Source organism: Battus philenor, unplaced genomic scaffold (genome assembly GCF_028537555.1).
Source record: "Battus philenor isolate CCGP_79_NKW_IND1 unplaced genomic scaffold, ilBatPhil1.0.hap1 SCAF_23, whole genome shotgun sequence".
Lineage (NCBI taxonomy): Eukaryota > Metazoa > Arthropoda > Insecta > Lepidoptera > Papilionidae > Battus > Battus philenor.
In genome coordinates, this window is record NW_027181686.1 from 5,006,851 (window position 1) to 5,030,766 (window position 23,916).

At 32.2% G+C, this 23,916-nt stretch overlaps 1 protein-coding gene across 2 annotated transcripts in view; it reads right to left on the reverse strand.

Moving 5' to 3' along the window:
- LOC137924107 (uncharacterized) overlaps positions 1–23,916 on the reverse strand; it is a 101,286-nt gene that overhangs the window by 35,806 nt on the left and 41,564 nt on the right. Inside the window, exon 2 of one of the 2 annotated variants that reach the window (XM_068767432.1) lies at positions 7,350–7,415. The exons of the other annotated variant lie outside the window; for it this stretch is intronic. The gene's annotated coding sequence lies outside the window, so the exon portion shown is untranslated. The remainder of the gene's footprint in view (positions 1–7,349; positions 7,416–23,916) is intronic. 2 annotated transcript variants of the gene reach the window in all.

Sequence of the window (23,916 nt, forward strand, 5' to 3'; positions counted from 1 at the left end):
GAGTGTAACGGCTTCAGTGAAAACGTACCGTCTTTATTTCGGTACTCGCAGCTCTTTACACAACCATTTCCTTATATTCTTCGCAACTTACACAATAACTTCAACAGAAAATATATTTTATGAAAAATGAATATTTGTCTGAAATTTGCACAAATAGCTTATTAACTATTTTATCTACAGTTATTAACTCACTCGAAGAAAAATTCCAATAAATATATTGAAATATGCTTATTGCTTTGCTAGTCTACGATTATTACGATAGTTAAACAACATAGTATTCTTGGAAAGTAAAACAATATATATACGTATGCTAATTATTTCTACCAGCATTGCTTTGGCAATAATTGCTATTTTAGCAGTTATTTTTGTTCATATTTTCAACTACTACGTAAAGAAATATTAGATTGTATTATCTAACCGCCTACGAGTATTTAAATAAATATCAGTATCGTATTCGGGCCGATTTATAATACTAATTAGAGCTATTATTACAAAAATGCATTTTTATTGCACGTTCCCTTAAATCTCTTACTATACCAAATTTTTTCGAGTGTTTTAAATTGTTATATTTTCAGAGACATTGTGATGAGTACATTAGTGGAAATCTCTTACATACAGGATGATTGGTTATAGGTGTAAAAGCTTTAAAGGGATGAATATATAGCTTAATGTCTGTCAATCAATGCGTGGTACATCAATCAATGATTTTAGAAATAATGAATAAATTAATGATAATAGTAGTATAGTAGATAAGTAAATAAAGTAAGACGATTTGATATCTGGATTACAATATTAACTATTGTTTACTATGTATTCCTGCAAACTTTGTACGGCCAGAAATTATTAATGTGGCATTTTAATAGAGAAAATAATGTAAAATTTTTCAGTATTCACTTTATACATATGATCTAATCATACAACAGCTGCGAAAGACTTAGAGGAGTGAATGTTGTCAAAGCCTCATTTGTCAGCAAATTTCATTAATAAATTGTTGTATTTAATATTTTTCCTTAATTGTCATTATGTTATTTGATATCACTGAATGTTTGAAAAGTACCATACATTAATTGACAACAAATGAGCTATACATTTACGCCTTTAAAGCCTTTATTACCTATTTACAATCCGCATGTACGCACGTATATTGTTTAAGTTGTATTTTCTTATACATTAAAAGTTAATATGAAATTTCGTCATCGTACAAATTAAATTCAATACGGTCAATTACATTGCTTGCAATGTAATTGTTTCGCGTCTTTAAAATTAATGTTGCAAATATCAAAGTTGCTAGTCGCATTAAAATACAAATTGAACTTGTAAAAACAATAAACGGTCAACGTTGGCAAAATGCCAAGCGTTCAAATTTGGAACACATGCCAATTGATGAAGCAACAAATAACGTCGTAACAATGTTTTTTACCTTATTGAAAACTAAAGACAATTTATGTTCACCTAAAAGAATTTTGTGTTATGTATTATCTACATATGTGACAGATTTCCACCAATGTACTGACTGGTCACGATATCTTAGGAAAAATTAAGCTTACAGACTTCATATTGGGTAGGAATATCTCTTTCGCCGAATAGAGATCAACCAAGAACGGATCATATGTAGGGGGGTTTAATAAAGACAGGGAACAGCTAATATTTTTAATGAAGGTAATTATTTTAAGTTCAGAAAAATGTAATAGTGATATCTCCTAAAATTAATGTACCCAGGATTTAGTTTACTTTTTTTATTTAATGTAACAGTTCGTCGGTTTTTGATCTTTAGAATGATTACTATATATTTTTTATACCCCTAAGGTAGAAAAAATTAAAAACAACCTTAAAAGGTACATTTCGTAAACTCTATTAACCCAAAGGTCAAAATAAAACTTATAAAAACTTTCAACATACATTAATTGTTCTTCTAACATAATTAACCAAATCACGTACCTTTTTGTCTTAGTTACAAAGTAAAATTTCAAGGCTGGGGTCCTTTTGACCTCTCACGTAAAATGAATTTCGTTAATACCTTTTGCGTGATGAATTAACGTAATTACTACTCCATTAGTGTGAGGAAAATCCACTTAATTACTTAACCTAAAAAAACTTCGGACAGATGCAATGAAAACATAGTCGACCACAATGTTTTGTTTATTATAAAAATAATCGCAAATGAAAGTAAAATACTTATTTTAATATTAATTCCTTTAATGACTCAGGCATCATTTTACTACTTTTTTTAAAATAAGAAATAATCTCGAAAAAATTAAGGCCTGTAAGAAAATTTCTTTTACTTAAAGTTAGAATGTTTTTGTATTTGAAGCAGTACGCAATTTTTTCAAGATTATTAATAGTTTACTTTGTAAAATTAGATAACATTTTATCATCATTAATGGCGTCACACAAAGATTTCGAATATCGTTTGGAAGCGCTCTGTATCTTTTTCGCCATCCCTAACAACGTCGTCTACCCCACACCTTATTTAATAAGGTATTTAAAAAAAACTTTTATAATTTAAAAAAAATGTTTTCATGTGAGCCTCAATTATGTGTCAATTATTTATTTCTATACATAAAGAACTTTAAAAAAAATATTTCAATAAAATTGCATTACAACTTGTTTCAGTTTAAAGTTTGTTTATGAAGTTGTTCAGTCTTCCATTTTGTCATATATATTTATAACAAGGCAATATTTAAAATAGCGCTAGATAAAAAACGGCAACGCGGCATTAAAAGTATTTTTATTGTTTTTAATTAAAATAAAACGTGTCAAATAACGAAGTGGAAAATATTGAAGATTTGCAATCAATAATTATTAAGAAAGTGTAATTAATCACATCCACCTGGAAAAAATAAAAAAATTGATTGCGATATAAACTTTTTTTGTTCATGTAAAATAAAAATGCCATTACTATCATTCGATCAATGACATTCGAGAATCGTGATTTTCACGGTCCAATGTTTTTAAGGTGTTGTCTCAACATGTCACCGCATTCAGGTCTTATGGTGTCTTTGCAGAAAATATCTAGTGTATCGTTCTATCAATTATTTTTCCGCTTAAGATTAATTTTTGCAAAATTATTATAATATGCATAATGTGAGGTGTATTTAAAATTCTGCGAGTAAGTCCAGCTAGACGTGCTTTAATACCAAGCTGTCTGAATGGTTTCATATAAAGTCCGAGCACCAATTGTAAACATAGATATAAATCATTTGAATATATAATAATCAATAGGTTCATTATGCTTAACTATTATATTAAACGTCATCTCAAATGCGACGTAACGGATGGAGTTCATTGAATATGATTAATTGAAACCATTGTTGAATCCATAACAGAAGTTATGGTGACAGGAGACGAGCAGTCTTAGAATTGAAGTCACAGTAAATAGACGCCGTAAAAGAAACCAAAGGAGACAATGGCGTAATCTTAATAAAACAGAATGGATGACACTGCATTGTGCGTCGCACGTCCATCATGCAGTCAAGGTCGTGGCGACCACGTAGCGACATGGTGGTGAACACATCTTACATATTTTATTAATATGACGGACTCTTCGTGGCTTTGCTTAAATTCTTTGAAAGTAATTATTTTTAATGCACATGAAGCAAAGATTCTTCCCGTTTATGCGACTAGTGATATGACAGTTAAATGTTTTTACCTTTTTTTTTAATCAGTTAATTTTATTACCTAAATTAAAAAAGGTCATAGGACATGCTGCTATTTTTTTAAGGAATTTAAATTTTAATTAACGTGTTTTCTTGTTGTTTATGGGTTAGTCTCTTAAATACCATTAGCATTGTATTAACAAATTTGATTTATAAAATTTAAAAATAATTTATTACTTTAACCGCGATAAAAAATTGCAAAGAAATTATGAAATAATATTTTAAATATTTTTTTTATAAAAGCATCATTGCACAAACACAATTCAAACGAAACTCAATATAATAATCCCTTGGTTTCAAATTGCATTATGTTGACCGTAATACGAAGCACGATGACTTGTGTAACTGCTTACAGTAATCGTAACAAACTTTATTCCCTATATATAGAAAATACAAATGTACGTCTGTTTATAAAGGAATATTTCCTTGTCGTCCTCCATTGGAATTACCGACTGTTTGTATATTTGTTACAGGATTTACCCTTTTTCACTATAGAAATTTAAGCCTCTTATTAGAAAAAGCGGCTGATCCTTAATCACAACAGAAGTTTGTAGAATTACGTATTTACAATAACAAAAAAATTATTCTTATTTTTCCCCTTCAATCAGATAGCGTCAAGGCGTTGCCGGGTACAGCTTGTAGTACAATAAACGACAATAGAGACGTGCGTTCGGAAATCCAAATCGATATAATTGTATCGATTGTGATAATCGAATGGGACGTGACGATAAGCGGTCAGAAAAGTCACGCACTAGGGTCGAGTAAAAAATCGGTAAGCGGCTGATGTTTCGCAATGAAGATTTTATTCGAAATGATGTTTATTGTTTTTTTTTTTTGGGCTGCACTTTCACTGTTTATTAGCCATTGATACTTTGTTATGGGAAGATTAAAATGCTTTTTTGACCTTTTGATCTTAAATAAATAAAAGCACCATCAAGTTTTCGTCTTGCTTTAAAGTCTTTTTTTAACCTTTTATTGAATAACTTAAGCGTAACTTAGTTATGCGATATTATGCAGAAATATGCATAAGTAAATACTGATAATATTTCGGGGTCAAATCAGGAATAATGTGATTCGGAGGCGAACGAAATTGACCGATATATCCAGGCGGATTGGCAAATTTGAAGGACAGTAGACAGGACATAAAGCGTGCAAAACAGATGCCTAATAAGGCCTTAATATTCCGGAGAGGAGACCCGGCAAATGTTGCGTAGAACATCACAAGATGGACAGACGACTTTGTGAAATTAGACGAAAGATGCTACGCACACCGCTTCTAGCTGGTCTTATTGGTAATTAAGAAAGGACCAATATCTAGCCACCTCCGCACATGCAGTGGTTGTCGTGCATGAAAGTGCACCGCCCGCCAGCCCGCTCGTAAATGCGCACGCGACAGACAATGCAAACTACACAACCTATGCCCAGCAGTGGACTTTCTGCGTTTGTAAGGATAATGACGATGATGAAAAAACAACACCTGCGCGTATCATTCTTATATTAATTTTCTACAAAATTCGGTGAGTCACAAGTTTTTAGTCATTTACTTGCGCTTTTGATTTGTCGATTATTTTAACATTATAAGTAATAAGCTACCACCGACTCGGAATGCCGATCTGTTGACAAGAGCCGACCAGAAACTTAACAGTTGTTCATTTAAATAAAATTTAATAATTTTTCATAAGACGTTATAATATCAATAACGTAAATGAGTCCACAAACCAAGTTCTCCTCATTTCAATCAACTAGAAACTCTTGGATACTACTATAAGATTTACTTAGTAATCAATTTTTAATTTTAGATTTAAAACTAAGAAAAGGAAGCTCTTATACATCTTGTGGAATTTTCAGAGGAGATGAAATTTAGGTGTTACGATTTTTTTTCTTGTATTTATCATGTGTTTGTCGCTACTTTACATATAAGATTATGATTATGACGCAAAAATAATATGTTAGTCAAAATGTAATTTAGCGTTATTGTAGCTTAAATGTAATGCATAGTGTAAATATGGTATTTCCTATAAAATTTAGTTAATGATTAAACATTATAGTTTTTACATGATCATCTTGCATCAATCGTTTACATCTTGGTATAATTATGCTATGAATCTGGTTTCCTCTATGCAACTTAATAAACAGCCGTGACTACGTTATAAAATCAGGCAATCTTTAAAAATTAATTATTCTAATTTACACACATATGTAGCATATTTAATAAATACTTGACTCTTTATTAAGAATTAATTGACGGTGAACAAATACGTTACTTCCAGGTTTAAAAATTACGTCGCTCCGGCGGCACAAGGCCGAGATGTCTTTTAGATCACAGAAGACATTGTTACACTGATAGTCGAATATAGGAAGCAATTCTTCGAAACCGTGTTTCAGTGGATATATGTTGTGATCAATGAAATTATATTAGCGATGTCGACAAAGATGACTTCGAACATTTTTTTATTTGTGTGTAAAATGAAAACTTATTTTATGGAGGGCTTTTTCTTTTTTATATCTCTGACAGCATCATATTTTGTTTATATACTCTGTATTTTCGCTGACGTCAATCTTGGTTCTTTCGACGGATAAAACAACATAACGTATTTGACCTTTATGAAGCATATCTCTATCAATCCTAAACGAGATAATATAGTCCACTCTAAAACTATGGCAGAAGATACTGCACCACCAAATGTTCTTAAACCGTGGAGGATGTTTTATTGATAAAACACATTTAAAAATTATATTGAAACAAATATTGATATTAGTATATTGATTATTTAATTACTTATTAACGTTTAAAATGTCCTACTTGAAAGCAGTTTTTTAGTAAACATTACCGTATTTGGTATTTCATGATTCGAATTCGTTACACAGCAAGCGTACTGGCGTGACCATACGGAAATATACTCGTAAGTTACTATTGCTCTCGATCTGATTTGCTAAGTCATTTCACACGGAATTTTAAACATCGCGCTATCTACATAGCAACTATGTTTTTAAGATTATATAATTGCAGATATAAATAAAGAAAATATATACAGGTGATTGCTTAAACATGTACTTTGGTTTAACGGTACAACATATAAAAAATCAATGATTCAGGAATAATAAATAATGTAATGATAATATAAATAGTATAAAAAATATTTAAAAAGTTCAGATTACTATTTATAAAATAATATGAAAATTCAAATTATTCTTATTAAAATGGATAGTTTATTTATTATTCGTCCGTGCAGACTTTGTACTGTTAGAAGTTTTTGGCCTATCGCATTCTAAGAGAAAATAATGAATTAATGTAACATATTTTAGAAGGGGAAAAAATTACCCTTTAATAAAAGGTGGTTCGAAATCGGTGCACAAACTTTATATCCTCATGTTTATATATGAGCTACGTATTTAGCCTTTTAATGCTTTTACACTTACAATCAATCACACTGTATAACCAAGGGCTTGAATTGTAAAATCCAAGATGAAACCGCTATTTATTTACTGATAGGATCGATAGATGGAATTAATTCAACTTTAAAGCTTTTCCGCCTGTAATCAATCATTCTATATAAGAATGACAAATACGTCTGCTAATTGATAGATGCAAAATTGAAACATAAGTATTAAGAAATGAAAAAAAAATTAGTTTTAAAGTAAATAAATACAACATATCATTAAATGTTTAACCTTAATAATACTTTTGATTACCTTTACGTAGAGAAGTTATAATTCACGTTAATTAACACCGGTGATGTTGCATTTGGACGCAATTACCTAAAAAAAGTAAAAAATATATGTCATTTTTTTAAACATATAACTTAAATGCTGTATATATATATGTGTGTGTGTGTGTGTACATATATATATATATATATATATATATATAAGATGGATATGTACATACGATTGACCATGGCTAATATTACTCATACGAATTCTGATGATCCTTCTGGTTATGTTAATGTACGAGCCCGTTCGTTAAGCAGTGGTAGCCCCGCGGTGGGGGACTGAATATTGTTATCGTGGGTCGCGGGTTCGATTTTCTGAATAAAATGTTATACAATTCATACTTTGTGCATTAATTATATAGGATTGACTCTGCTCGCAAATAAGTTTCCAGAGAATGGGCAGCAACGTTCTTTGTGCACCATAATATAACACTGCGATTTGTGTATCTCTCATAGATATCTATGCGGGAGGCCTATGCCTCGCAGAGGGCGTTTATGTGCTGAAACAACAACCATGACGACGTCGCGAGTGCTCAAAATATATAGTTATTTTTTCATGGACGGTTAGTTCTACTGAATTATATTAGACATGTAAATTATTTTTAAAAAACTAGATTTTTTCGAATTGTATAAAAAAAGGATATAAATATTCGCAGCGTGTATTTCTCAAAAAAAAAACGCGTTGTGAAAACTGGTTAACAGCAGTAGATAATAAATACATACCGACTTGTCAAATCAATATACTGCGTGCACTTTTCGATAAATTACAATATTTTGTCTATGACATGTATTATACTAATATTTATGATTAGTTGAATATATCTCAGCGGTTTGACAAGTTGATGAGACAAACAAGTGAGTGGAGACAGTGGACCGCCAAGCGCAGCGATGACGTCCATTCCTTAGGTGGACCTTCGATCATGTTAGGGTCGTCGCTGGATTCAAACGAAATCCACCTGGTCCTATTTAAATCATTAAGATTTTACTCCTACAGTTGGAACGGTGAAGATTATATACTTTAAAAAAATTATTGAGAATTTTTTGTTCAATTTGTCAATGTTATATCTTTTACACATAGCAAATATAGTTTGAAAACGTCGATATGTAGATGCAAAAACAGAACGGGCGGAAGCGTCAGGGAAGACAATCCGTCACTGGCCGTTCCGTAACGAATTCAATAAAATATTGCGTCCGCCGATGTAATACCGCTGAGATCAATTGTAAAGAGAAATTCTCCTTGCTAGAAATGTCGTAAGCCTTCCTGAGCAATGCCCGCAAAACATTAGGTCTGCACGCTTTTGTTTACTTTCCACGTATTTATCGTGACTTATTTGCATTCACAGATTTAGTTTTTTTTTGCTATTGTATTGTATAAATTAGATTCAAAAAGTTACAATTTGCACTATAAGAATACAATTACCCAAAAATAGTGTTTGTTGTGAAATAACCTAGATTTTATTTTTCAATAGTTTGTGAAGTAACTATTTACTAATTAAATTTGTGGGAATAGTATATACTAGGGTGAAAGCTTTAATAATCGTTTCATTATGTATATTAATTGCTTATTTGTAATTGTTAACAAAACTATTGGATATTTAATGCAATGTTTCATTATTCTTCATCTTCATCATTATCATTTCAGCCGTAGGTTCTCCGTTCCGTTCACTGCTAGACAAAAGCCTCCCTAATGAATTTCTAATAGAATGAAAGCAGTTAAAAGCAACCTGCATCCAACGTCTTCCTTATTCAACTTTATTATTCGTTAACACAATTTTTTTACATGAAAGTAATTGAAAATCTACTTTATTAGCCGGTGACGTTATAACTAAAAATATAAGCGTATCGTGTCAAAATTATTTACATTTATTTTAAACAGAAACCTGCTATATTGCTTTAACTAACAAGTTTTATCTGTAATAAATATATACATGTATATATAATATTGAGGCTACATTATATATAAATATAATTTATTGTACATAAAAGTTAGATGTATAAACACGTATGGTTCTATAGATGAAATTAAATATGATTTCTAGATTCTCATAACTAATATGAGCATAGCTTAGTGAATGACTTCACATTATTGTCGCTTCCGGACGTACTCAAGTAGGAAATAACGGAAGTGAAATGTTATATTTATAGTCTCATATTATTTTATTATCCACAACGCAATTTACTAGTTTATATATATTATTTTTAAAATGTTTAAACTTTTGGTAGTAAGTGAAAAAAAAATTATTTAGGTTATTATTAAGACTATAAAATCAACCCGACCTGATTTTAGAAAGTTATAAAAACCCTAAATATGAATTAAACATTCAAATATCCTAATTTCTTAAACTAAATATGTTCCTAATTACATTTATAAATGTCAAAAATAAAATTTAAATCGTTGTTCGTTTCGGGAAGATTCGAATTCCAAATTGTATCTAAGAAGGTCCTTGAACTTTTTGTTACTGGTTTTGTTTCATCCGAACTGGTCGGTCGAGACGTCGCCCCGAAGCGTATGTTTATATAACGACTTAATTATTGATAACTTTCACATTGAACGAACAAGTGACCGGTTCAGTTCGGGCGAGACTGCGATGGGAATGTACCTGTCTGTATCAAATCTAGCGAGATGGATTAAGAAAGCAAAAGGTTTTTAAATCTGCTATTTACGTTCTGCTATTTTTTAAGCACTATTGCAATGCTATTTCGCCGTTCTCATTTACAGCTTCACTGTATTGGAGCTATCATAGTACTAAACATAACACAGTGCTCTATGGCTCCCTTATAAACTTGGACACGAATCGTATTAATTACTTAACCGGATTGAGATACCCAAAAGCTTCAGAGTTGCTGTCGCGGACGTTCTATGAATAAACGGCGCAAAGAAAGAGGGTACCAAGACAATAGTTTGCTTTTGTCGAATTATATGGAAAACTTCAGCTAAGTTTACTATTACACCAGGAAGCGTTAGCGATGGAAGTGGCGGAAGAAACCGCAACGCTTTAGTCTTTTATCAGGAAAAAAAAAGCTAAGCCATTTTTACCGACGAGAGTGGCATGTACTCTGTGAAGCTATTTATTTCAGATCTCTTATATCAAATAGGTCGGACCCAATTCGTCTACACGTGGACATATAACTCCCCCATGGATTTCCAATAAGACCAGGGTTTTCCGACAAAGTTAAATAAGGTCGTCTATCAGCATTGTAGGCGGCCATCTTGAGCTTCGCTTGCTGGTCTGTGATCTCCACTCCGTAACCAGATTTCAGCTGCTATCTATTCTGCGCGCTCCGTGAACTGCTCACTGGCATTACATTTTGTCAATCCGCTTAAAAATGTAGGTTGTTTTCGTTCGTCTACGGATGTCCTCATTCGACCTCGTAGAGAAGTCCCGAGAATAGCCTTGTCCGTGGCTCCTTAAGCGACGGAGAGCTTGGTCCGAAGGATGTACGAATTTAATAAATTTTGTCGTGATGTTGATTTATGTCATTCCACGTATAAAGTTATTAAAACGTTTTTTTTACTGTTACATATTTATGAATAACTTATCACACGTAATATGTTATTAAAAAAAAAACAAAGAAGAATTGGAAGCTTTCGTTTTTACAGGATGTCGTTAATGTGAAGTTAGTCGATCGAACTCAACATTAGTTTCGCAGCTAGCTTCAATCGCGTTAGCATTTCAAATTATATCTTGCTAAATGACGCGCGAGTCAAAAGAGCATTCGCTATAAACACGCGGGACAATTCCGACAGGTTTCTATGTATTACCAATATAGCATAATGCCCGACCACCGGCGACTTACCCACACACGCACGTTTGCTTTCTACTTAACACCAAGCTTCTCGAGTGTGATGTACATGAGATTTTATTCATAAGATATGAGTAGGCTTTGCCTTCATCTAAATAAATGCCTTACAAATCTGGAAGTTGCTATTACTCCTTACCATATTGTGCTGAGACATAAGATCAAATTTAAAATAATTACATCGCAGTTTATTTTATTTTTATGTTCCCAGTCGTTTTCATACATTTGTAGCATCCTTTGGTCCTTTTTTATCCACAAGTCGCTACTAATTATCCGGTTCGAAGGACCAGTTTATGTAATTTTAACTAATTTATTTATATATATATATATATATATATATATATATATATATATATATATATAAAATAAAGTATGAAAAAGAAAGTAACGAAAAAAGATAGATAATGTGAAGTGTAAAGATGAGGATGAATATAAAAAAAAATCAGTGAAAAATGTATTGAGAATATATTGTCCCTGAGTACTTAAGACAGCGGATTGTACGGGAGATCCCCACTAACTGAGGCCAATAAAAAAATCCTTGAATTGGGATATATAGCTTATGCATAACTCGTTAGGTTACTTTTGCCATATCATAAGTAACTAGATAACTTCGGCAAACTATTGATCATTGAGGTAGTAGATCGTAAAAGACCACTTGAACGAACACCTACAAGCTAGTTTGATCAAGTCTGTAAATGACTCTCCTTATTTCTATTTCCTTGAGGAAAACGGCAAACTAGATAGCATGTAAACAGATCGTCGTCGATTCTATCGAGGATTTTCAAGATGAAGAAAACCTTCGGTGATAAACAATACTATTAAGGAAAAAGAGAGTAGTGGAGTATGCATTCTAGAATATTATTAGTTAATCGAAAGAAAGTTTTTCACAGCCGACTCAAAATAACGATAATTTTATAATTAAATATGACATATGATAACCGCGGCGAGCACAGCTGTCGTATCGTATTTCGCTTAAATACTGCTAATTAACATTCGCAGTTCAAATAAAACAAACTAAGTGAAATCTTAAGATTATTATGTAAAAAACTTTAAAATAAATAGAATATGATTAACTAAATTAGTGGGCAATCATTGTGAAGTTGATAGAATGTGATTTTTACCGCTATATGATATAATTGAATACTTTTTTATGAGAAACTGTACAAGTAATTTCCTAATTTAGTTTGGTGTTTGCCATCTCATCCTAAAGTTTTATAAGTATTTAACATCTATGTCTACTATTTACATGCTATTTATAGCTGACAACGTGTTACGTAGGAAAATCGTTAATAACAGTTCATTATTAAACAAGATTTCTTGTTATCGTTTGACAAATGAGAGATGTAAACGATTTCAATTTCTACTAACACATAGGTGAGTAATGGGGCCCGAACGACCCACAGCCACCTGCAGTTCCGTGTTGGACGGAAATGAAGGGTTGGATGCAATTTGCGCGGCAGTACGGCGGCTTTCATTTCTACGAACAGCCGCGAGCGATGGGCAAAAACTTGGAAATCGAGCGCTATCGGGTCAGACGGTAAGCGTTTGGCGCGCGTCCATTGAAACCTATGATACGTCAACATTGAATTATTCATAATTTTAACAATTACGCGAATATTACTCGATAAAACCATAAAGGGACATTTCGCGGCTTGTTTTTTAATTTTATAACACAGGACACTATAGTACATTTTGTATACCTTAAAATAGAACATCGATTTCTACCACGGATAAATGGTGAAGCTGTGTGCTTCCTTGAATTCTATAATTAATGTCATTGTATCTGAAACCAAATATAACAAACTCTATAAGATCTTACGATCATTCTGCGCAGATTGTTAGTTTTAGGGCACCGTAATTTTTACCTATGGACGTCCACTTCATTCCCAAAACACAAAATTGATTGCGATTCAAGTATTTGTAACGTTATTTAATTTCAAGTTAATTATTTTCTTATAATTATTATTCGGTAGTGTAATAGATGAAGGTATTAACTTGTAAACGAAAGTCAGTTTCGATTACCAACTGCACAATTCGAGAATAAAATTACCGCTGCGACAAACAAATTTTATTTTACGTCGAATAATACAACAGTATCTTATTACAAAAAATTCCTAGCGGTGTAATCCGCCAATGTACACCGGAACGTAGATTATAATTCCAAGATTGGAAACAACACAAGGCATATTCAACGATGCACGAATGTTTCTATGATATCACCATGTCGGGCTGGACCGTGTATACACAAGCTTTACCTGATAGTAAGAGATCTCTTGCTACCAGGTGAAGCTATTGCTCTTCTAATTAGTTTATGAAACAAAGAATAATATTAAGGGGATCGGAGAGTAATGTCGTTTCTGTCGACATATTTCACAAAAAACCGATTGATTTTTATTGCTCCGTCATTGAAAATTTGTATACTAGATGGCAAAAGGTTGTTGATAACGATGGTGAATATAATACTGTTCAGAAATAAAAACTTGATAAAAAGGTAGTTGTGTGAATTTATCTTAAGAAAGCCACATTACTTTCCGGTCCTCCTAATAAATAAATTTTAGAATAAATAGTTTTGAAATTATTAAAATTAAAAATGTTACTTTTTATATGCAAAAATTATTTTATGTGTTCGTCTCCTTTTGTGAATTGCCATAAAAAACCAAAATTTTCAATAACGTTTCAATCTTTGTCGGACATAAAAACAATGGACTATTTCCCGGTGAAAGTGAAAGGATGTAGATTTGCCGCGATACACCCGGAGGCGTCGGATCCCACAAGCTGGCGCGTGCTTGCTTGTTCCCCGGAACTTTAAGCTCGACTTCCACTACCAGTGAAACGATCGCGTCGTGATACGGCGAATTTTTTATATCTTAGTAGGTTACTATGGATTACACCAATTAAGTAAATCAGTAGTATATAGAGACCTAAGCCAAGGCTCATCAGGGTGCCTTCCCACTTCACTACCTTAGCAGAAGTTTTAGGCTAAGTGTCATTTGCGCCCTGCCTCTTCAAACCCGCAGAATTTGCTTTAGCCACTTGGACAGCAGTGAATAAGATTGTAGGTAAATTACTTTAAAGAACCGGTAAGTTTTTTAGTGTAAGAATCCAAGTTTTTTTAATAAATCGTATCCATCATTTTAGCCAAAGGACTTGTATAAATGTAAAAAAGAATTCGTTGGAAGCGGCCTGCACTACGCTTACTAGTCCGATAGCTCCACTCCAGAAACTTAGGGCTCCAGCAACCTGCTCAATTACCACCTATAAAATAAATAAAATAATAAAATAAATAAATATATACATTAGTTACCTACTTTCGTCTCCGCATTTTCTCATTCTTGATTCAATCTCGAATAGAAATCCCAAGCATAACATCTCAGTAGAGATACTTGCCAAATCTTGATTGATAATTGTCTAACTTAAAGCATTATGATTACACTAAAATAAGATTTAGTTTCTGTCTTCGAAAAATAGTAATTAATCATAATTGATTTTGGTCCGTCGAGATAGGATGTCGTATCAACAAAGCACTTCCCATTAGAACAATAAAAACAATGTTTAATTATAAGTTATATTAGAAATTATCGAAGATGCGTCATTTAAAATACCAGCATTGACTTAAAGATAACTAAACGGTATTTGACATCATTAGCAGCTATAATAACGTTATAAATCATTTTCTTTACGCCATTATAGATCACGCATTTGTAGTGGCGGCGTTGAATGTAGGTCGGTGTATCTCGACATCGCGTGTTGATTGGTTAATAAAAATTTTTCGCTATTGTTTCCTATACCCGTTTCAGGAACCGCTCAATGTAAAAAGTTTACATGCTACTGACGCGCGTTTTCTTCCACGTTCCTAATACGTTGCTGTCTCCGACTTAGCATTAAACAAAAAAAAAATATCAATACGACCACTTCTTTCTTTCCAGAACTAGCAAATAATTCCACTACTGTCAATTCCGCTTAAGGCTGTCGGAAAACGAAGGTACCGGTACTTAATACTTGGTACCGCTTTATTTTGTAATAAATGGGGAAGGTTTACGTACAAAAGAGTACTTCCTTCGACTGAAACAATGATCATGATTAAAAAAATATATGTTACCGGTCTGTTTGGAAATAAGAAAGTCGTATATCCAGAATAATGATGATGTAGCATGGGAATTCCTGATTATTTTAACTGTGCACGGTTAAGTTAATACGATTTGCACAGTGTATACACGATGTATATGTATACATATGTATATACATCATATAGTTTCTATAAAATCACAAATTTTTGTTCGTCGCAAAATATTACTTAGTCAAAAGTTAAAAAATGTGTCGTAAAAACATTTAAATCGTATATAAAATTTATATATCACGAAGCATGCAACTGTTTATGGACTATAAAAATAAAAGTGACACATGCTTCAATGACATAATTTATTCAAAGACTTGCAGCTCTGACTTTATTGACGAAAATAACGTGGCGTGCTTGAATTCAATAGCTATAGAAATCCCATTATAACGCGGCAACGAGAAACAAATATAGGGAGGCGTGAATAATAGTGCTGAAAATTTTTAGAAATAAAACGCTTTTAGCTTTATATAACAATAGCATGTTGTATATAGCACACTTGTGAACATGTCATGTCATGAAAATAAATAACGCAAAGAAAAAAAATAAAATTTTCACAAAGGAAGCAGAAAATACTATTCTTAGTTAAAGAATTTCCTTTAAACTGTAAAAACACTCACATTATTCCTTAATAAACTTTCATGTAAACACAAGTAATGTTGTAATAAATAATTTATCACCATCATCATTATTATCATTATTTGAGCTGATAGAAGCTCCCTACAAGGCACTGGCCTGCTCTGAAGATCGTCACAATGACCGTTCCTGCCCTGCCCGCAGCCAGATACTTATAATTTTCAGGTGAGAAGGCTATCGTTATTGATATAAGTACTAATATTTGATATTGCTGGATAAATAAGGCTCCTTCACTTCGTATAGCGCTGTAATTTACCATCAGGTATCCTCCGGGTTATTAATGCTTAACCCCAAGCAATAAAAGAGAAAAACCGACTAAAAAAAAATAAATATGAGATGATAATAATAATAAAAAAATAAACCTGATGGGAATGTTAAAAGTTTTGATAAAATCAATTAAATACTGTTTATTCGAAGGTGTGTAACCTTATTTTATTCGACCGATTATATTTACTTTATCCTATTAGTAACCTTATACAATGCTCTTAGTGAAGATACGTCTTAATTTTCATTTTGGTCTTTCATCTTCCTTGTTGTAGGTCGCGCTCTTCCTGGAAAGCCTTGGTCGAGAATTCGGCGAGTTGCCTCCACAGGTCTCTTTGACCTGCTTTTATGAGTGCTTCCGTTATTCTCCCGTCACAACCTGCTCAGAGTCTGCCCATCGGATTGGGCATCACCCTCTTGAGGTCTTTCCCCCTACTTTTTTACGACAACCAGCTTATCCAGACTCTCTGGTTGCCTTTGAACTATGTAGTCGAAGTAGGCTTGAATCCGCTGGTAGTAGATGATAAAGAACCGGCTCTTTATACGAAGTTGATAGTGAACAGATTTGGGTCGTTCTGTTGGCAGTCCACGGTATACGTAGCATACTTCACGCGCACCATATTTCAAAAGCGTCAATCTTCCTTCAGTCTGCCTTGCGAAATGTCCAAGAAGACTTGTAATTGGCTCATAGTTGAATTACCGTCGTCTATACAAATAAATAAATACATAAATTCTTGTTAAACCTGTTTGTCCGTTCGCATTAATTACGTAAATAAACAGGTTGAAACGAACAAAAACATTGCAATCCATTATTGACATGGCATACGAAACAATAAACAAATGAGGAATTTCCTTTACAATCTAATAATAACAAAAAATATCAATACAAAAAGATTGCACGTGTTTTACAGCAATTAAGTATTTTTATATCAAAGATAGTTAAACTTCAAAGATAGTAAAAATTAAGGCAGTTACGAAAACTGTCTTTGATTTTTCGTAAACAACATGATGCTAGTTTTTTTAAAAAAAAAAAAAACAACTGTCATTGCTACTAATTCTCAAAGTTTATTACTTGTATAATACAAAGATTTTAGACTGTCTAAATATAGTTCATTCTGATTTCAGTTTTCTCACATTTTTTTACAAATCAGGCGAAAAGCAATGCTCATTGTTAACCCTGTTTTTCAATTTGGACTCTATAAGTAAAAAGTTATGGTTGGTTTTGTGCGCCCCGAGCAAAACCAAATTTGGCGCCTTTTTATACAATAATTAAGAAATTTACGGTATAAATAAATAATAATAAAGACAGCGTTTTTAGATAATTAACAGTTTTAATTTATTAAATCTAGGAATGTTGAAAAACATTGTTAAATTGGCGATCTTTAACATTCGACGCCCGGTTTACCTGCCATTTTATACACCGATGGTAATAAATTATCAGTTTTTTTTATTTATTACCTAAAATTATTATCAAGCTTATTCCCCAGTTTTACACAGTACATCATTCGAAAGTGTTTCAATCTAAGTTCTGTATTCTAAATTTATGTTCATGAAAATATCCTCGTGATTCTTGGATAATCTTTTTAATATCAAATTTTTTTAATGTAATTTTAATATCTAATCCTTGATTATTTTTATTTTATTTTAATCCGTAGCAAATTATCATATTTTTGGCTAAAATTGTTTCTAACGTTTTAATGTTGATTTACTTCTTGCGAAACAAATGAGGTTTTTAAAACACCATTAATAAATTAAACTATTAACAAATTATAACGAACTAGAAGCGTTAAATTAGCTTGCCTTTCACGAAAGCGGAAGTTTCAGGCTTCCGTTGCGCAACGCTATTTACTAGATCGTATGTCAGTCAATCAATAGTAACAGTCGAGATATTGTTCTACGATGTTAACAAGTGATTAGAATATATTTTTGTGTATACATATTTATACATATATATATGTATACATATATTTTTGTGTGCATGTGTGTGTGGGAGGGATAGTGTCTTGGTGTCATCGTATTGTAAAATAGCTTGATTGTAAAAAAAATTCTTTATTAACAATTCTTTTTTTAGTTCGACGATTATGACGGTTAAACGATTATTAATGAATTTTGTTGGTTAGTTTCTAAGTACCGGCGTCACAAAATGAACGAAACATTTTGATCTGACAAGAAGTTGTTACTATGATTTTTTTATTTGGTTCCCTTCTCGGAATATACATACATAAGTGTTACTTAATTCTTAAGTTACATGAGAAAATCTATCTAATTCAAGGCAAAATCAAGTGATAGGTCGAGTACAGGTAGAAATATTAAAATTAAAAATGTATATCAAGTATTTTTAAAATATTGCTGCTCATAACAGTAAACGAATTTTAGACATCTTTATATGTTCTTGCTATTATTATGACAACAACTTCATTTCCACTTGAGAGAGCCTTCTGTAAACAAGATATAAAAAATCATTTTTCATTAACTGATTTTTAAATAAAATAGTATTTTTTTTTAAACCATATACGCATGTGTTAAACAGAAAACTAATTAGAAATTCTTTATCAAGCTATAGATTTTTATGCTTAATTTTTTTTTAATGTTTATAGGCGAAGCTTTAGACCTCTGTCTCGCGCAGGTCAACGATGGTACGTGCTTGCCTAGAAGGATACTCTCTTCAACTGAAGACTCCCAAGATATAGCTAGCTGGAAATAACTTCGCAGATTGATGTATTCCTATGCTGGTCGTACAATAAAAATTGTAGCAATACGCTTAATGTGGGTTGAAGTTATTACAACTGAATGTAATGTCCTGTTAAAAAAACTAAATAGGGGAGTTAATTCGTGTAACTCGGCACGCTCTGAAGTTATTGGCGTTGATTTATGGGACAAGTTGTGCGTATAAAAATTATGACCAAGTTAAATAACATAATAATCGAAATATAATTCAAATATATAAGATTGAAAGCACACTGCTTAAATATTTCGATATTATTGTTACACTAACAAGAATTTTTCGAGGCGACCAAACAAGAGGTTTCGTAATTTTCGCTCCGAGAATGACGTGAATGCGAACTCGACAACTCCACCGTCGCACGTCCGCCGTCACTTATGGTCAAATCCGACATTTGCGAGCGCTCTAACGAAATACAAGAGCTTATTTGGAAGTTAGCTCGGGGTCGACGACCTCGTATGTATACGTTCTATACAAATAGACGATTCGGAGATGATTTTATTCAATATATATACCCAAATATTAGGAGTTTAAAGATAAGTAAGAGTAGATAATTAGCAATGTATAAATAGTAAATGAAAGGAAATTAAAGTTCAATGAAAAAAGTATTTACCATACCCAAAAGCGCTATGCCATTTGCGGCAGACAATTTCAGGTGGCTTAAATAAAAATAAAAAGTATTAGTAGATTAATGTAGTAATTTATTTGTTCGAATTTATTTACATTCACACGAAATAAATCTCAAAAATATATGAAACAAAAATGTAGTGATAAGGGCCTTATTTACGACAATAGATTTTCTTCCAGTTGGCTAAATATTGAAAAATTATATTATTTATATTACTTACTGTGATACATACTTATTTGATCGTAAATGAGAATTTTAGCTTATTTGAAAGTTGTATTGTAGTGTTTGCTATTTTTGTTTGTTTACAATTAATTAGTGAATAATCTTTTTATCATAGCAAATAGTAACAACTCAATTCAGACTCAATTTAAAAAAAATGGTGGAAAAATAACAGAATTTAATTTACCGTAACCCAAACCATACACATATAAGACCCAGACTCTTTGTATTTAAAATCGGAACACAGTAACGGAGTCTGCTATTTAACAGCCTCTTGCATTGGGTACTTCTTACTGACAGTACCATCGTATCGGACACCATCGCTAACAGAGAAAGCTACACATTTTTACAGTATTACAATAAAAAATTCCTACGCATTAAAAAAACCTTTAAAGCATAAATTTAAATACAGGGTGATTAGTTGTAGGTGTAAAAGATTTAAAAGAGTAAGTGTAAAGCTCATTAGGAAAAAACTTCAAAACTTTTACGTCTATTTCCATTTACAGGTTAAAGTGAACAATTTGAAATAGTACATTAATTCATATTTTTCTTTTGGAATGGGAAAGATCAATAGATTTTTTCAGTACAAAATCTGCTGGAACAAATCGTGAACAATGATTAATTTTAGTATGTAGTAATCTGAATTTTAACAACGCTTGTTCTAACTATATTGCTGTTAGTATTGCTGTTAGTATGTATAGTTTCAGAATTTAAAAAATACGTATTTTTTAAATTCTGAAACTATTGTTTTTCAAAATGTCCATCAGTTTACCATGTCTTAATTGACGGCAAATGATCAATACTTTCGTTCATTTCAAGCTTTTATACCTGTAAATAGTCAAAGTTAAGGGTTTTTAAAAAAAATATTGTAATACCAAAGTAAATCCATCCAACTGTCTCTCCCACTAAAATTTAGTACAGTATAAATTTTAGCTTTTATATGTATGAAACAAAAACACATAAATAATAAGCATGCAATAAGCGACACTTTCTCTCATTGTACGTCTTGAGGGAACCTGTCCGTACAATCTGTCGCTGCGCCGAGCGACAAGTGTGTCATTGGGTTTATTCCGATACCGGCTCATGGCTAGACTTACACTATTTCGAATATTCTAGAAACTTTATCAATGAGATTTTATTGACTTCAGCGATAAAAGCTAACTCCGTGTTAAATCATTTTATATCATAACTTTTTTATAAACATAACTTTAAATACTGATACTGTATTATTTTCAAATTCTAAACCACGTTCACCTTTTCTTTTTAACACGTCTCTTTCCATATCTTCTTTCATAAATATTTCAGACATTGACTACCAACATCGAACTAGTCATGATCATCGTTTTAATCACCTTCTTCTTCTTTTCAGCCAATAGACGCCCACTGCAAGGCAAAGGCCTCCCCCAGAGTCGTCACGAAGACCGGTCTCACGCTGCCCAGATTCAGCGACTTCCCGCGACCTGTACTATGTCGTCGGTTCACCTAGCGGGGCGCCTACGGCCACGTGGTCCCCACTCAAGTACCTTTTGGCCGGGATAGGTGGTATATATTGATTTCTAATGTCTAAAGAACTAGATATTAGCGACCGTCATCCAGTGTATTCAAACTACCTTAACAGGAGCATCTGCCCACCAAGTGGATAGATGTCTAAAGTTGCAAACTTTACAATCAAGCAGCCATCTATATGGCTGCTATATATATATAGATGGCTGCTTGATTCTAAGGTGCACTCTATGTGGCCTGTCCACGGCTTCTTAACCGTTAAGCGACTGTTCTTACTTCACTGCCAGAGTCATCACTGGCTACACATTGGTCGTACACCCTTGTTTACCAACTTTAACTTCTTTCATATTCTACATATCACCATAATCAACAAAGTCAGCCTACGCACATTCATTTCCGGATCTATATATATGCTCTTTACAGTGTTTATTTCATCGCAATAGATACTCTTCTTACTCGGTCAGTCCGTTTAGAAGAAGAGCGCTATTTATCTTTTTTTTTATAAAAAAGTGACGAAAGGCCAGTTCGATCAACTAATAAAAAATAATAAGGATGAGCAGGGCAGGAATCTGCCCTCACTTAAATGACAAATTTCATTTTTTAGATTTTGAGAGTTATGTATATATATAAATTTGTATTAGACGTGCAACGGACCATAGATTGTGCTGTAATAAATGCTCCAAACCTTTCAAACCGCAACATAATAATCTCGACATACAATTCCCGTAGACGACCTTCATCAAGGAAAATCGTTCAGGTTAATTTTTAATCATATTTTCAAAACTTTCATCCGTAAAAAATTTTTGCAAGCTGTCATGTTATATCTAATTCTATAAAACCAACTGTTAAATTATTTTACCCGTCCTTATGTCATTATAAGTAACCTAACGGACGTCTGAATTAAAAAAAGCATTTTTATAGCTTGTACCTAAAATAAATATTAGATCCAATTTTAACCGATCATTTTGTAGAAAAATGTACTATACGATGTCAATAACATAAAAAGGTACGTAGTTTGTAATTTTTTATTATTTCAATTATTTATTTTTATGACTTTGATATATAGGACATATTATTACCAAGAGTTATTAGAGTATGTAATAAAATAAATAGTTTTACATCGGAATAGATAACGCTTACAACGCGGCCAAGGAAGCAATCAAATGTTCATATTTGAAATATTTCAACTCATACAAATATATTACTTCGTTTGTCTGCATACTATAAAAACGTATATAAAGTTGCATATAAGTAATGTATATATTCAATTTTATAAATTGGAAAACGCTTATCGATGTTTTGATGCGTTCGCATCCATCAATTTGGCTAACAAAACTTTTTATCGTTTTTACGCAACTCATGCATATAAGACGAAGGCTGTTCGTATCGAAGGAGATTTCTTTTCGTACATTTGATTAATTCATGTCCCACATACACCTTGAAGTTTGTAAAGAAAGTTTTGATCATGTATCCCAATCATATTAATTAATTATTGAAAAAAAAAAGGTTGTTAAAGTACATAACATAAAAAATACGTAGTATATGTTTTATGCGTAATGATTAAGTTCGTATCGAAAAACTTCAATTCAGGTAAGTTCAGACTAGCATTGTCTCGTCAAAAGCTAATTTGAAAATGGATAAATAACAAAAATATAGAAATGATCGAAAATAGGAAATAAGCGAATACATGAATTTTAGCTATTTTTAGCTAGCAACAATAGGAAATAGCATTTAAACAAATCAGCACATCTATCTTATGTCGTATAAACGGAAGAGAGCGCATATAGCGAAAGTCTCACGGAAACCAACAGATCAATTTATCAATTGAAAAGCAACGAGTAAAATATTATAAATACGTTACTTGAAGTCATATAACTCATGTACCTGTGCTTAAAAGAGAACTACCATTAATTCCTAAACAACATTTTATGTAAGAGTAATTAAATTTAATATTTTAAGACTGTGTTTAAATAAAATTACAAATAAATGTTAAAAACATTCGCCTTCTTCGACAGATTTCTTGCTAAAAAAATTGTATGCCCATCGCATATCAAAACATAAGAAAATTCATGAATATGTGGCAGCTAAGGAATGAGACTTCCGATTGTAAGTCGCGACTTCGATGCTCGTGATACAATTTTATTTAATTCAGTATTGTTTCTGAATATGTTATTGCTGTTAACCCTAAGGCTTTTACAGCTTCATCGGTACTGAGTTCAAGGAGCGGAAGGGTCCGTGAACTAGATATATAATTCACACTTGGTCCATTGATAATATAGGATTGCCCCTACTTACAAACAAGTTTCCAGAGGATGGGCAGCACCGTCGTCTACGTACCACATTGCGATCGCCAACCAGCCTGCCAAACGTTAGGCTGATATGACAACGTCTTTATTAAAAGATTAAATGTCAGTGACAAATCGTTACTTACAAGAATGTTTTCTGCCTCTGCAATACTAAATTTGAATATATTTTCATTGTATAATACATTCTTACAAGATATTTTTTTTGTTTACATTCTAACAAGTGTTTGACGCCTATATTTTATTGACTCTGTAGTATTTAAGGGATGAGAAAAGTATTACTTCAATATTTCCTCGCAATTTTTCTACGTTTTCTCATCACAACAACTTTACACATGTCTCAACGAAATTATAAAA